The following is a 13,163-nucleotide window of genomic DNA, read 5'->3' as shown; positions in this document are numbered from 1 at the left end:
AGCTCACTACCACTCTCCGGATAGTTAGTGTTGCCGACAATTTATCTTCCAATCTTTGGAAAAACCACTTCTGCTCTGCCTCGTTTTGGCAACTTACCACTAGCTCTAGCTGCAGTAATGCAAAGGCCACCGGTCAGTCAGTCAGTGGTGCTATTTCGCATGTAACGTAGCAATAGACATAGACCCAAATATTTGCACAACGTAAAAGACGACGACTGGCCATGCACTAGTATTTAGTTACAAACACTGGTATGATTGACTACATATGTATGTGTACATTAGACTGGATCGCTCCCCATACAAAAAAATAAAAATAAAATCGGTACTGTGTTTCCATTGGAATTATAAAATCTATTATATTTTAATACGCCAACCAAAATATTTCGGAAAAATATTAAGATTTACGTGAGCTGGACCGATTTGAAAATTGAGTTTTTTATAAATAAAAATAGTTTCTTAAAGATTTTTTTTTAAATCTCCTCAAATGACAAAACTTTTTAAGCTTAAAATATTTGCATAAAAATATCTTTGAAAACACAGAAAATACCTCTCTACAGAGATCCCATAAGTCTAAATCAGTAAATCATTCTTTGAAAAAAAGTAAAAGCATCAAAAATCTCATTATTAAGATTCCGTTGAAAAGATTTTTAAATATCTTTATGCAGATTTTTTAACCTTAATCTAATTTGTCATATGAGGATACTTTTTTCAAAAAAAGTTCTTTAAGAAAGTATTTTTATTCATAAAAAAGTCCATTTTTGGAGGTATTTTCAAATGGGTCCAGCTCACGTAAATCTTAATATTTTTCTCGAAATATTTTGATGGACGTCTTAAAATATAATAAATTTTCTAATCCCGGCGCAACTTCTTTGGTGATGCGGTCTAATGTACATAGATGTATACATTTTGATCCTAAACACTCTCATTTACTGCTGCCATTTTACGGTGCATTGTCCATTCCATTTTTGTGGCGGTTGTCAAATATTCTTCTTGTGCCTACGTTTAACTCTTTTTTGGCGTTGCTCTTTGCTGTTTTGCCAACTTTTGCTATGTTTACATTAAGTGTAAGAATCGATTAATTTCGTCGATTTTCGGCGCCTCGAATCACTTGCTTCGTACATCCGTTCAATTACTCAACCAAATAATGGACCATTTCAATAATGATGTAATAAATTGCTTTACTTTATCTCTTCCTGAAATCGAAATTGCTTTGGAACTGTAATTTTATGTAGCTATGTATGTGTATAAATTCAAATGTCTCAATCTCTACAGAGCTGTCAACAATACAAATGTCAATGCAATTTGTTGACATGTATGTACATACCAGTGTTGCCAACTCGTGGGATTTCGCCCATAATTTGGGATTTTCGCACCATAAAAGGGCGCGTGGGATCTTGCGTCTCATTATGGTATTTTTAGCTAAATACAATTTTATGGTTGTAATGTTTTTTTTTTTTTTGCTGTTAATTCAAACTTGACGGATGGGACATTTAAACTTGTTTTTCCTCAAACTTTAAGTAATTCCTTTTTATCCCTTAATTCGGCATTTCAAACTGTTAAAATCTGAATTCAAATTTCAGTTGAACACGAAACTAATAAAGTAGCAAACTTAGTTATATGATTTACACAGAAAATTTTCATTTTCCCCAAGAGTGACGGCTGAGTGGATGGATTCGTTTGCCATTTAGGCAAAGTTTATATAAAAATATTTCTTGCATAGCGGATTTTTCGAATGCAGTTAGTATATATAATAAGGTCCATTTTATGCTTTTATGGTATTATATTTGAAAAAAAAAACTTTTAGCTTGTGACGGGTGGGACAGTATTTTGTGACTGGTGGATCGAGTCACTGTTGACGACACATAGCATTTTTGCACTTTTTCCCATAAAAGCATGAATTTCATATTAAAGCCGTTTGGAACTTGCACTTCATTACACTAAATTTGTTGGGGATATAAAACCGCATACCCAAAAATGTTTTAAAGATTTACACCCAAATTTATAAGAAATAAAGAACATTTTAACTGCTTTTTAAATCGAAAATTTGAACCTCGGATGGTATTTTTATAGAAAAATACCAAAAAAAAAACTAGCTCGAAAAACATTACGAATATTTAAAAAAAAATCGACACGTGGTCATTTGTTTGAGTCATTGTATATATTGTTCTTAAAATCTTTTAATATTCAATATTCATAAATGGGATTTTCGAATTTTAAAATGGGATAAACAGGGCGTTTTTCAAAGGAGAATGGGATTTTCGTACCTTTGTTGGAGTTGGCAACACTGTACATACATTAGTATTCGATGACCACCGTCGTTCCATCTGTTCGCAAGCACAAACAGATAGGCATTAAATTTGTCAACCCTAACACTTGAAGACAAGTCTATTGCAGATAATGATGAATTGTGTTTACAGTGACACTGCAGACAGACGTACTACATACAAATACATATTTGTGCACATTTTTACTAAATAACTTATTTGTACTCAGCAATTTTTGATTTTAGATCCACAAATCCTCTGTTAATCCACGTAAATCCTCTCACTTTCAGTTTCAGTTTTAGAAGTCGTTGCTGATTTCCATATTGTTTACCGCTTATCACACACCCATGTGTGTGGGTATGTATAATACTTCAGCGAAAACCCTGCTATTTGATCGATTTCCCATCCTACTACATTTACGTAATACAGAAACAATCCTGACAAATTATGAAAATTTTAATTTGCCGTTAAAACTTTGAAATTTTTTAATTGCACAAAGTACAATTATTTTATTTATGCCCTGCACAAAATACGCAAATTTCGGAGCCGTTTTTGTGGCAGCCATTGCTGAGTGAGTGTCCGATGTAATTGCCAATTAATAGCGAAATAAAAATTTGAAATAATCGACGCCTGGCGGAAGCGCGACTAATGACATCAACACCGGCGGCACTGCCTGCCATCGGCAAAAAACCTTACCGCACCATACAACAGCGACCCTAATAAATGCCTTTAAAAAAAAAGACAAATTATTCAATTAGATAAACTCAGTGCACTGAACAAAACTAGTTTTATGTTCCCTGCAGAAAAAAAATTTATCATTTGACTAAAATAGCTATCTTTTTTTTTGGATTTCAATAAATACCTAACTTTTAATTAGCTATGACAAAACTAACTTTAAGTGAGTTGTAAAGTCGTGCAGACGCTACCGGGAGGGAGTTTGTTTTCTTCAAACAAGCTTCTATTTAAATATCCTCATACAAAATTACTTTGAATACACTTTCTTCTGCAGTTCGCAACTACTTTTTCGAATTGAGGACAAATAAAAGGAAGATCGAAATTTTGATATTATCATTTTGATGTTATATGTCTGGTGGAATTCAAATATGGGAGCACCTGCAAAAGAATACGTAAACAAATAAGCAAATTTGTAAAGTTAAATAAAGTAAATTAATAAAAAAATTAAAAATTTAAAGAAATCTTTGATATTAATAGTTTACATCCAAAGGTAATTAACTTCAAGTTAGCTGGCAGCTAATGCAGAGGAAACCAGTTCTCACCAATTTGCGGCCATCGCCCCTCAAAAGTAGTTAGTTACGGCAGGGAAATAGTTAATAAACAGTTACCACTAGTCGGCTGGTAGTTAGTTAATAGTTAGCTACAAACTAGTCCCATTTCCTGCAGGGTTTGTATAATTAACATTGACAGGCACTGCATCGTCAGTTTTCAGGCCTGAGCTCCCGGTAAAATAATTCAATTTCGATGGCAGCGGGGAAAACGGAAAACAAAAAACAATTAAAAAGTAGTCGACCAAGCCACAGCGCGAACTATCACTCTTTGTGATAATGAAATTGGGGACTTTCCAGGCTTACAAATTAGCCTTAAGCTAGGAAGGGTGGAGAACCGAATAAATATTTATGTCAGGCGTTTCCTGATTAATCAGCACGAAGCCAAACTAGACGTTCCTGGAATTGTCTTCTGTTGAAGGAATGTACCATACAAAACCCCTTTGTGGTTGCCGGCATTAAAACAGAAGAAAGAGCTTAACGACCCAAGGACTGTCACTCAAGCTGATTCCCGGAAAACACTTTGGGGAATTTTTATACTGTTCCAACAACAACAACAACAACAACAACAACAAGAGCTAAACACCTCTGCAAATATTTCTTAGAAGGGCCTACACAAATTGGGGACCTAAGAAGTTTTTTATTATTATTGGAGTATACTTCGGCGATGAAAAATCATCTGCCATCCATTTCTGTGACCACATTAAGCCGCACAACACAAATTGATGGAGAACTTCGGCCAAACGGTTAGCAAAATTTATGAAGAGTAATTTTTTCTTTGGTTTCTTTATACCCGTTCTTCTATTCCTCTGTGTATATTAATGGTATCAGAACGGGAAGGACTTTTCTGTAGCGGCCATCAAAATGTAACTTATCCCATTTTTTTATGTATTTAAAGTTGAGGTTTTTTTTTTTTTGTTTTTAACAAAGGGAAACTTTTATGAAGCCGAGAAACAGCAAGTCGATAATTTATTTTCTTAAAACATCCCCATGTGTTGCGTAGAGATATAAACGGGAACAAGATGCAGCGGCGAGAATACATAGCAGCGCAAAAAGCTTTCTCGTTAACATTATTTGCACTTAAGTAACTTTTTACGATGTTTTTTCCTTAAGTGTTGGAACATGTGTGCGTAAACGGGAGCATACAATGGCGGCTCCCCTACGTTGCTCCCCTGGCTGCGCGGCGGCTGCTTCCCTTTTCACCCACTTTAGGCGGATTTTAAACTTCGTTTACAAGTGGTGTGCCACATCTGGCGTGCCGTGTGGCAAGTTGTGCTGTAGCGATGTGTGCGGCGGCGGCAGCCATCAACGAGGCAACAAAAGTTTTTATTTTACCTCGGGATTATAATTAATAAAAGTGATGCAACACTTGCCGTACGAGCTTTTGCATTTTTTTTGGTTTTCTCTGCTTGCTTTCGTTGTTGTAGTTGAAGTTTTTATTGTTGTAAAAGTTTAAATTGAAATAAGGAAATTGCGCTAAAATAAATATAGCAGGAAAAGGATCAAACAAGCACATTAACGAAAGCTATGAGCTCTTAGGAGAATCTGTAGACTCCTCATTCCTTCAACTAGTGTCCCACGAATCGGAAGCGCGAAGCAAAGAACCTTTCAAGGGTTGATTGTATGTATTTTATTTTTTTGTTTTTTTTTTTTGTTTATGTACACTTAACATTTCATTGACATCGCGAATAAAACTAATTCGATTCTGTATTTTAATATTTCTTTCTTCTAATTCCGCTACATCAAAGGGCACTGCTTTTTAAAAGAATGGTTTTCGAAATCTTTTTTTTTTTTTTTAAGTAAATATCTATGCGCGTATGTACAGACAAATGTCTCCTGCACGCATTAAGGGGTTAAAAAAGGGATAAAAACATCGCACATATTTCTGTCTAAAAGTTGCAGCCGAAGACAGATGGCGATTGGGGTGGCAATAAAGCGTGATACCGCCATCATCGCCATCAATTCGAAGCAGCAGCAATTATTAATGCCAGCCCCCCCCCCGACGCTAAGCGTGAATTATTTTCGGCAAGGAAAAAGAGGCGTAAATTGCAGCATCCTAAAGAGTTGGCAATTGTCTATTGGCGATTTGCGCCCCAATCGCCCATTAGCGAACCTCAAACGATGGCCAACTGGGTGGCGAAAAGGAGAAATATGTGAAACTTATTAATTATGTTGCCGGCTAGTTGGCAACGGTTCGTATGTCGGAACACTAACAACAGTTGCATCTTTATCGATTCACACGTTCACAATAAATTTCCATTGGTTGCCAAGTTGACAGCTTTTTGGGCGGTAGCCGCCGCGGGGCTTGGGCTCACCAGGCGCAGGCAGCTGTTTTGCGCTGTGGTGCCTCGACACAGCAGCTAATTGTCTCGGATTGGTGTTGTTGTTGCAGCGCTTTTTTGGCAGGGCGCATAGGCACACGCGACCCACCCGCACCGCATTGTTGATGCAGCGCCTTGCTAATTCAAAGTTATGGCTGGGCGGCGCAGTCAGAGATGGCCACGATGCTACACGCTGGCTGTGCGCTGTCGTCGGTGAGACGAGCTGACGGCAGCGATTAACCAGGCGACAAAACTCGCCACGTCTACAACGCTTGCCAAGTGGCAAGTTGTGATCACAACTGGCGAACGCTTGAGTTGAATATAATTGCTGCCAGCCACCTGCCACATACACTTGTTTTTCTGCATGTCGACGCGCGATAATAAACTGGCTGACAATTAGATCGAGGCAGCGCATCAAATGCCCAACTAAGCAGAATAGACGTACATACATAAACGTCGAAACAGTACCCGCTCGATATTTGCCACTTCCCAATATCGCGATAGTCAAAAGTTTGACTTTGTAGGTTCCCCAAGAGCAAGAGTTGAAAGACAATAGAGTTCTATCAACGTCACGCTTTTATTTTACTGGATTATTTTCACTGATCTTAGGTACAGTGAAAACTATAGGGTCGCGAAAACAGAACTTTTGCAATATTTTGTGCAATATCATCACCTCTTTGCAATAACTCAATATGTTTATAGGCCAAGGCCGTTTGAAATTTCTGCTTAGAGCATTGTCTCACACAAACTTCTTCGAAATGCCCGTCGCCAGGTTTCACCACCCGACCAGCAAAAAATCCAAGTAATGGAAAAAGGTCGAAGCGAGCACTGTACATACATACATACATACATACATATAGATTCATATGGCATGTGTGGCATGCAACAAGCAAGTGCAACAAATGCCAGAGGGGGAATCACAGTTTGTCTTCCGTTCCAATTCATCTTCCCGCCATCAAATAAGAATGTAAATTAAAAGCTGCAGCCGAAATTGCGAAATGTGGCAAATGTTTTCACCAAAGTGCCAAGGCACGTCAGTCCCAATGGCAAATGCCGTTGCATCGTTGGTGCTAACTAATTTTAAATTAATATTTGTCAAAATGCCCTAAGCGGATTTTTAAAAAATTTCTTTCGCGCGCATACATACTTACGTTGGTGGTAACTGTATAACATGCATACCTCCTACCATTACTTTTATGCTATTCAATTTGACCATAAAATGAGCTCCAATCTGATGCCAATGAAGACGACAACAACAATGACAATCGCCTCAGCCAGTGCCGTTGAGAGAGCAGTCAGCATCGAAGACAATGAGATGCACAAAGTGTGGTGACTTAAGTGCCTTTGGGTTGGGGCTTGTTTGCAAAAAAAAACATCTCGGCGAAAACAAGAATCTTCGGTTGTGTTAAGAGGTTGGAAGGCGCCAAAACTGAGTTATTCACAACAACAACACAAACGAAAATCTAAACACTCGAATCGCTTGCCGTCCCTTCAGTGAACATCGCATTCACGTCGTTTATCGCGAATTTGCATATTAATGGGCAAACACAGGGGTCCATTATGGCCTATCGTGTGGGACCTTTCAAAACGACGATTCTTTCATTTATGCGTGTAGAAAGTGGCCCACTGTGCGGTACGAATCGAAAATTGCCAAGACGATTGAACTTCAAATGTAACCAACAAGCAACCGAAATTATTGGATTACTTAATGCTACAACGTATTGATTGGCACATAGCAGCGGGCAAAAAAAAAACATCCAATATAAACAAGTGAATCGGCAAATGCGTGATGCGCTTACCTAATGAGCAAATGAGCAGCCAACCAACCAACGCTAATCGAAAGCGAGTTGGTAGCGTGGTAATGCGTCCTCAATTCGAATTTTTATGCCGCAGCACTCAACACCAATTTTTGGACGCATAACATATACGTACGTATGTACATAATATGTTTGATGACGGAGGCGCACACAGCTCTCTGATGGCCTTTCGGCTGCCGAATTATTAGGTTAGCGAAAAAAAATATTGTAATTCCATCCGCGGCCAAATCAGATCCAATCAATTGGGGTTCGTTCGGTGCGCGTTCAAATGCAATTATGTATATATGTATTAGTTAGTATGTATTAGGTATGCTTCCACGCATTTTTGTTGGGGTTGCCTATGTAGGTTGGCAATTGGTATGCATTGCGAACTGTGGTACCATAACTAGTTTCATATGAAATTGAAAGTGATGCCAAAATTGCGCGAAATTATCTAACGAAGCGTTGCCCAAATGTTCCGTGTTTGCCGGGACGTCCCGTATTTTGCATTCAATTGGAAATGTTCCGCCGGGACAAGATTTTTCCCGAATTTTCGACAATTTCATTATTCATTTCAACCTGCAAATTTCTACTCAACATGGTCATGCTATGACGCGGCTATTGTGAGTAGGACATTAGCCAGCATTATTGCATGCAACTCTGTAAGAGAAATATAGCTAAAAGTTACCGTTGATTTTTAGACGTTTTTTTTTGTGGAGGGTGTTGCGAATTTTCTTCTATATAACTAACCCATGAACAAAACTGATTTTCATATTGTAAAACATGCGGCACACCATCATAAACACAACACAATCATACATTTTAATGCAACTTTTAAGTATCTTTTGTAGTGCCATAGGCTCCTTGTAAGCCGAAAAGACAAAAAATCATAACCCCAGAGTATATGCACTAGGGTGGTCCAAAATGAGTAAAGTCGGATTTTTAATGCGCTCACCCCCTAGGATTATACTATATCTAAAAAAAAAGTATTCCTTATTTTTTTATTTTAATCGAAAAATATTGATTTTCAAAAATTCTATACCATTTCTAGGAAGTTGTTTTTTCCCATATAAAATACATGGAAAACTTTGAGCGCTTTGAGCGACCGCAAATATTTTTTGATTTAAAAAAAAAATTTGGGGTAAATTTTTTCGGATAGAACCATCCTAGGGGTGAGAGCATAAAAATTCCGACTTTACCTTTTTACATGCATTTTTGGACCACCCTAATGTGCACATTACTGCATCTCGTATTTAATTCTGATCTCCCATACATACATACATACATACATAGGTAAAGAAGACTTTCCTCTCCACCCATTGGCGTTTGTATGAAAAGTAAAGGGGGGAAATACGCAAACATTTTGAAGGATCTTTTGGCGTTCACTTGGAAGTAAATGTTTCAATTTGCTAGGCTTTGCATTTCAAATGTAAACCAAAACCAAAAACCGCCAGAACAAAACATGCCAGGCTACTTCATACGTCAAAATCAGCTTCTTGATGATTGTTTCAAGAAATGTAGTAGTGGGCTTCGATGTGGTCATCATGCATCACACAGTAACAAATAGCATGGCCGCATTCAGCTCGTCTGGAAAAATGAACCAAATGTTTGCCTTCTGACGGAGCTGCATCTGGAGAGACATTTTCGGCTCGCTTCCATTAAGGCATATGTATGTTCAGAGTTCCCTCCCTGCCTTCATGGTGTGTATTTCGCCTGTCCCTGAGCGTTTCCTTGCAGTTCGAGCACATCGTTCGTTTGCGCAACGTTGATACTAATTAATGTGCCACATTAATTTACATTTGGAGCGCAGCGTTGCATCCATTAACGTAGGCCAGTTGATATAAGTAAAAGGAAGTGTACACACAAACACTCCTGCACTTACATACGTGTGCATCGACATGAATGAGAGAACATTTTGTGGAATTTACTGTATATGTACATTAGTGTGCGCCTTATTTTTTAACTCTGTAACTTCAAAGCTTGAAGTGATGTGAAAATAAGGTATCCATATTTAAAATTAGCGCGTAAAAATACATTAAGTAACATTGAAACAAATAATGTTTTTTTTTTACTGATTAAAATTGATTTGATTGATGTAAAATTGCATGAACTTGTCCAACTTTTGCGCGTCTCAGGCACGTTTATAACCAAACGAGCCTATATAGCTTAAAATAAAATTGTCCCCATACAAATAAGGCGCACACTAATGTACATTAATATAAACAAATACACTACATACGAAGTCTCTTTTTTCACTAGGCTCTAAATAATAAATTTTCTTAATTTTTGCATATAATACGGTTTTGCAGCGTGGAATGTTTTAATTATTATATATATTTTTTTTTAAGTGAAACTTCTTTACGTTCGGCTGGGAATAAATTCAAACACCGATGCAAGGAAAAAACAAACGACACAATCGTTGGGCTCTAATTTCAAACTGCAATGAAACGAAAAAGCGACAGAAGAAGCGGTGTTTTTTTTTTTGGTGTAAGATCCAAGATTAAGATCAAGATTTTCATTAAGATAAAGATTTCGGAGATTCAAATTGGGGTTGGGGCTAAGATTCAGATTGGCATTGGGATTGAGATAAATATTAAGATTAAGAATGGGAGCGAGATTAAGATTAGCATTAATATTAATAATAATGTTAAGATTAAGAATTAGATTGCGAATCAGATGAAGACAATTGTTCATTATTATGCAAAGAAATACTCACATAATATGATGAGCTACATAGCTACGGGTTATAGAAAGAACTTTCACTTCAGTCCCGCGTGCGTTGGAACTAATAAGAATGGAAAATAAGAAATTGTCTATGATGAGCTGGATATGGCGCTGTTGAGCTCGTTTCTTTTCGATTAGGTTGGGCGCACTTTCGATTGATTTTCATTTCAAATTGTACCAGAGACTATAACGATTATAAGAAATAAAATTAAATATTGCTCTATAATTATTACTGAATAATGGAAAAGTTGTTTTCGTTTCGCGGGACGATTATTTTAAGACGAAAATGATTTACGTCTTCTCATAATAATTATATGGCAGTTTTATTTGTCTTCTCTTAATAATTATATGGTGCTTTTCTTGAAATGAATCTTCTCAATTGAGTCGGAGATTCGACGCGTTAAATATGTAACGCCATGATTGTTAATGTCATAAAATCTGTATCGTTCATTCGCTTCTCAAATGAGGTGTCAAATTAAAGGGCTTTGCTTTAACGTGGTTTTAGTTTTTTGAAAAGGGTTGCCAGATGTTAGCAAATCAAATTCCAATAACCGTGAAATCGGTAATATATGTACCGTTTCTATAAGGGGAAACGTGGGACGTAAATCCAATCATAGTTGCTTCATCGTCACAATCATGATGCAACGATTACATGACGACTACACTTTCGCAGACTCGGTCGGGATATTTCAATTCATTTGGCGTCTAAAAATTCACTTGGAGCAGGTATTTTCTGTTTTTCTGGTCGATATTTTCGCGAAATATTTACAAAAAGCTGCAATTTTTAAAATATAGACTGTACTGCACCAATTCTAGACATCATTTTTCAGTAATATCTCTTCTTATCTTTTCCTGAAAGGTGTTTTGTGCATGCACGCAGAGACTTTTTACAATGTCGTCATATTTTATAGTTAAAACGCCCACATTTATTGAATTTTTATGCAATTATCCATTTTTTAACAATTTCCACAGATTTTATGAAAAAAAAAAATAATTTTAATGCAAATATTAACTTTTTCACTAACTTGTCCCCATAAAATGTAACCAAACAATGCGTGCACAACGATTAGCAAACGACGGTGTCGTACTTATCCGTTTCTGCGTCTTCCACGATCTGCCGATAACTAGCCGATAACGACAAGTGTGCAGATCTCTTTTGAAATACATGTGCTCGGCTCAAAATTTCAGGGTGAGACGATAACCCAACTTTGATTGGACGACAAGTGTTCAGATAGCCTTAAAATAAACGTCACGAGAGACGAGAAACACAAAAGTCCCACATACTTATTATGAGCAGACGTAAATCATTTCCGTCTTGAATATAAGCGTCCCTAGAGACGAAAAATAAATAAAAATTCCATATAATTATTATGAAAAGAGGTAAATAATTTCCATCTGAAAATAATCGTCCCGAGAGACGAAAAAAAAATATATTTCTCGTAAATATTTATTATACAAAGACGATAAAATTTCTCTTAAAACAAGGCGACGTTTTTGATCTCAAATACGCGATACAACCAGAAAAATTACAGAAATAATTTAATAAATTAATAATTTTTGTTTAATCAACTGATCTATTTGACGTGACGTTACCTGACATTACGTTACTAAAATTTCCGTTGAAAAAGTTTTGTTAATATTGTTTTTGCACGAATTTTTAACGCGAAGATAATGTGCATTTTATGTCGGAGTATACTTTTTATTTGACACACCTAACGGGACCATTTTTGGCGAACACTTTTCTGCTTACATAACCAATATATACATATTACAAAAAGCAGCCAAATCGGCCTATAAATAACTTAGATATAGGACTTTTAATTTTTTTTTTTGCTGTGGAGTTTTCGCTGGAGTCGCCCATATACATATGTACATATATATTTTAAATCGGAAAAGAGTTTTTAAAATTATTAAAATGGTATTCTTCCTCGAAGGATTACTCACAACAAATTCTAGCTTATATTTTTCCTCAAACTATCGGCAGTTTATATTGTAAGCAACAATTTGTTGTCGTTGTTGTTGTAATATTTAAGAAGTCATGGTACTGTAAATATTTTACTAAAACCGGTGCATATTCGTTTAAGCGCACCTGAACAAGGAGGTCGAAAGCATATTCGTGATTAAAAAATTAAATCGTTTTTTGCATTAAATTTACCATTGGTAAGTTATTGATAATTCAAGTGCAACATTATTTTTAATGATATGCTTTTTACGTATTTTTTTAAACGCTAAAAGTTAATTCGCTTAATAACATTAAAAATGTCAAAATAAATCGTACGTAAGTGTGAAAATTATGGGGTAAAAAAAACCCCGAAATCAAATTAAAAACGGAGCCGCAACTAATTTTTTTAACTCCACTCAAATGCAAGAGCAGTGGGATCTTCCATCACCCCAGGCACATTTCACACCGTTTACGTAACTCAGATTGCATAAAATGGAGAGAAACGGTGTGCAAGCCTTGTTAAAACCACATCACAAACAAGGGCCCAAAAACAAATTAAGCTAAAAAAAAGTGAATGCAAATATATGACAACTATCATTAGAAAGGTCCTTTTAGTTTAAAATAAACGGCTTTAAATTTTTGTGTTCCGTTTCGCAGATTTCTAGATGCAGTAGAGAACGATTTCCATTTCTTGTCGCATTCTTGATCCCACGTTTTTTGCCAATGTATTGGAGACGAAAAATCTACAGTTTTTACCTTTTTTAGAAAACATATGGCTTCTTAAATGCTATCGAAACATAAAAAAAATCAACCTATAATTGGAGGTTAGTTTA

At 36.4% G+C, this 13,163-nt stretch overlaps 1 protein-coding gene across 9 annotated transcripts in view; it reads left to right on the top strand.

Annotated features, from left to right (window-relative positions):
* LOC118748172 (polyhomeotic-proximal chromatin protein) overlaps nucleotides 1–13,163 on the top strand; it is a 428,336-nt gene that overhangs the window by 302,872 nt on the left and 112,301 nt on the right. The gene's annotated exons all lie outside the window — the stretch shown is intronic.

This window comes from Rhagoletis pomonella, unplaced genomic scaffold (genome assembly GCF_013731165.1).
Source record: "Rhagoletis pomonella isolate Grant_MI unplaced genomic scaffold, Rhpom_1.0 Rhpom_scaffold_00012, whole genome shotgun sequence".
NCBI lineage: Eukaryota > Metazoa > Arthropoda > Insecta > Diptera > Tephritidae > Rhagoletis > Rhagoletis pomonella.
The sequence above is the reverse complement of the archived record's forward strand: the minus strand, read 5'-3'. Positions and strand labels throughout refer to the sequence as shown.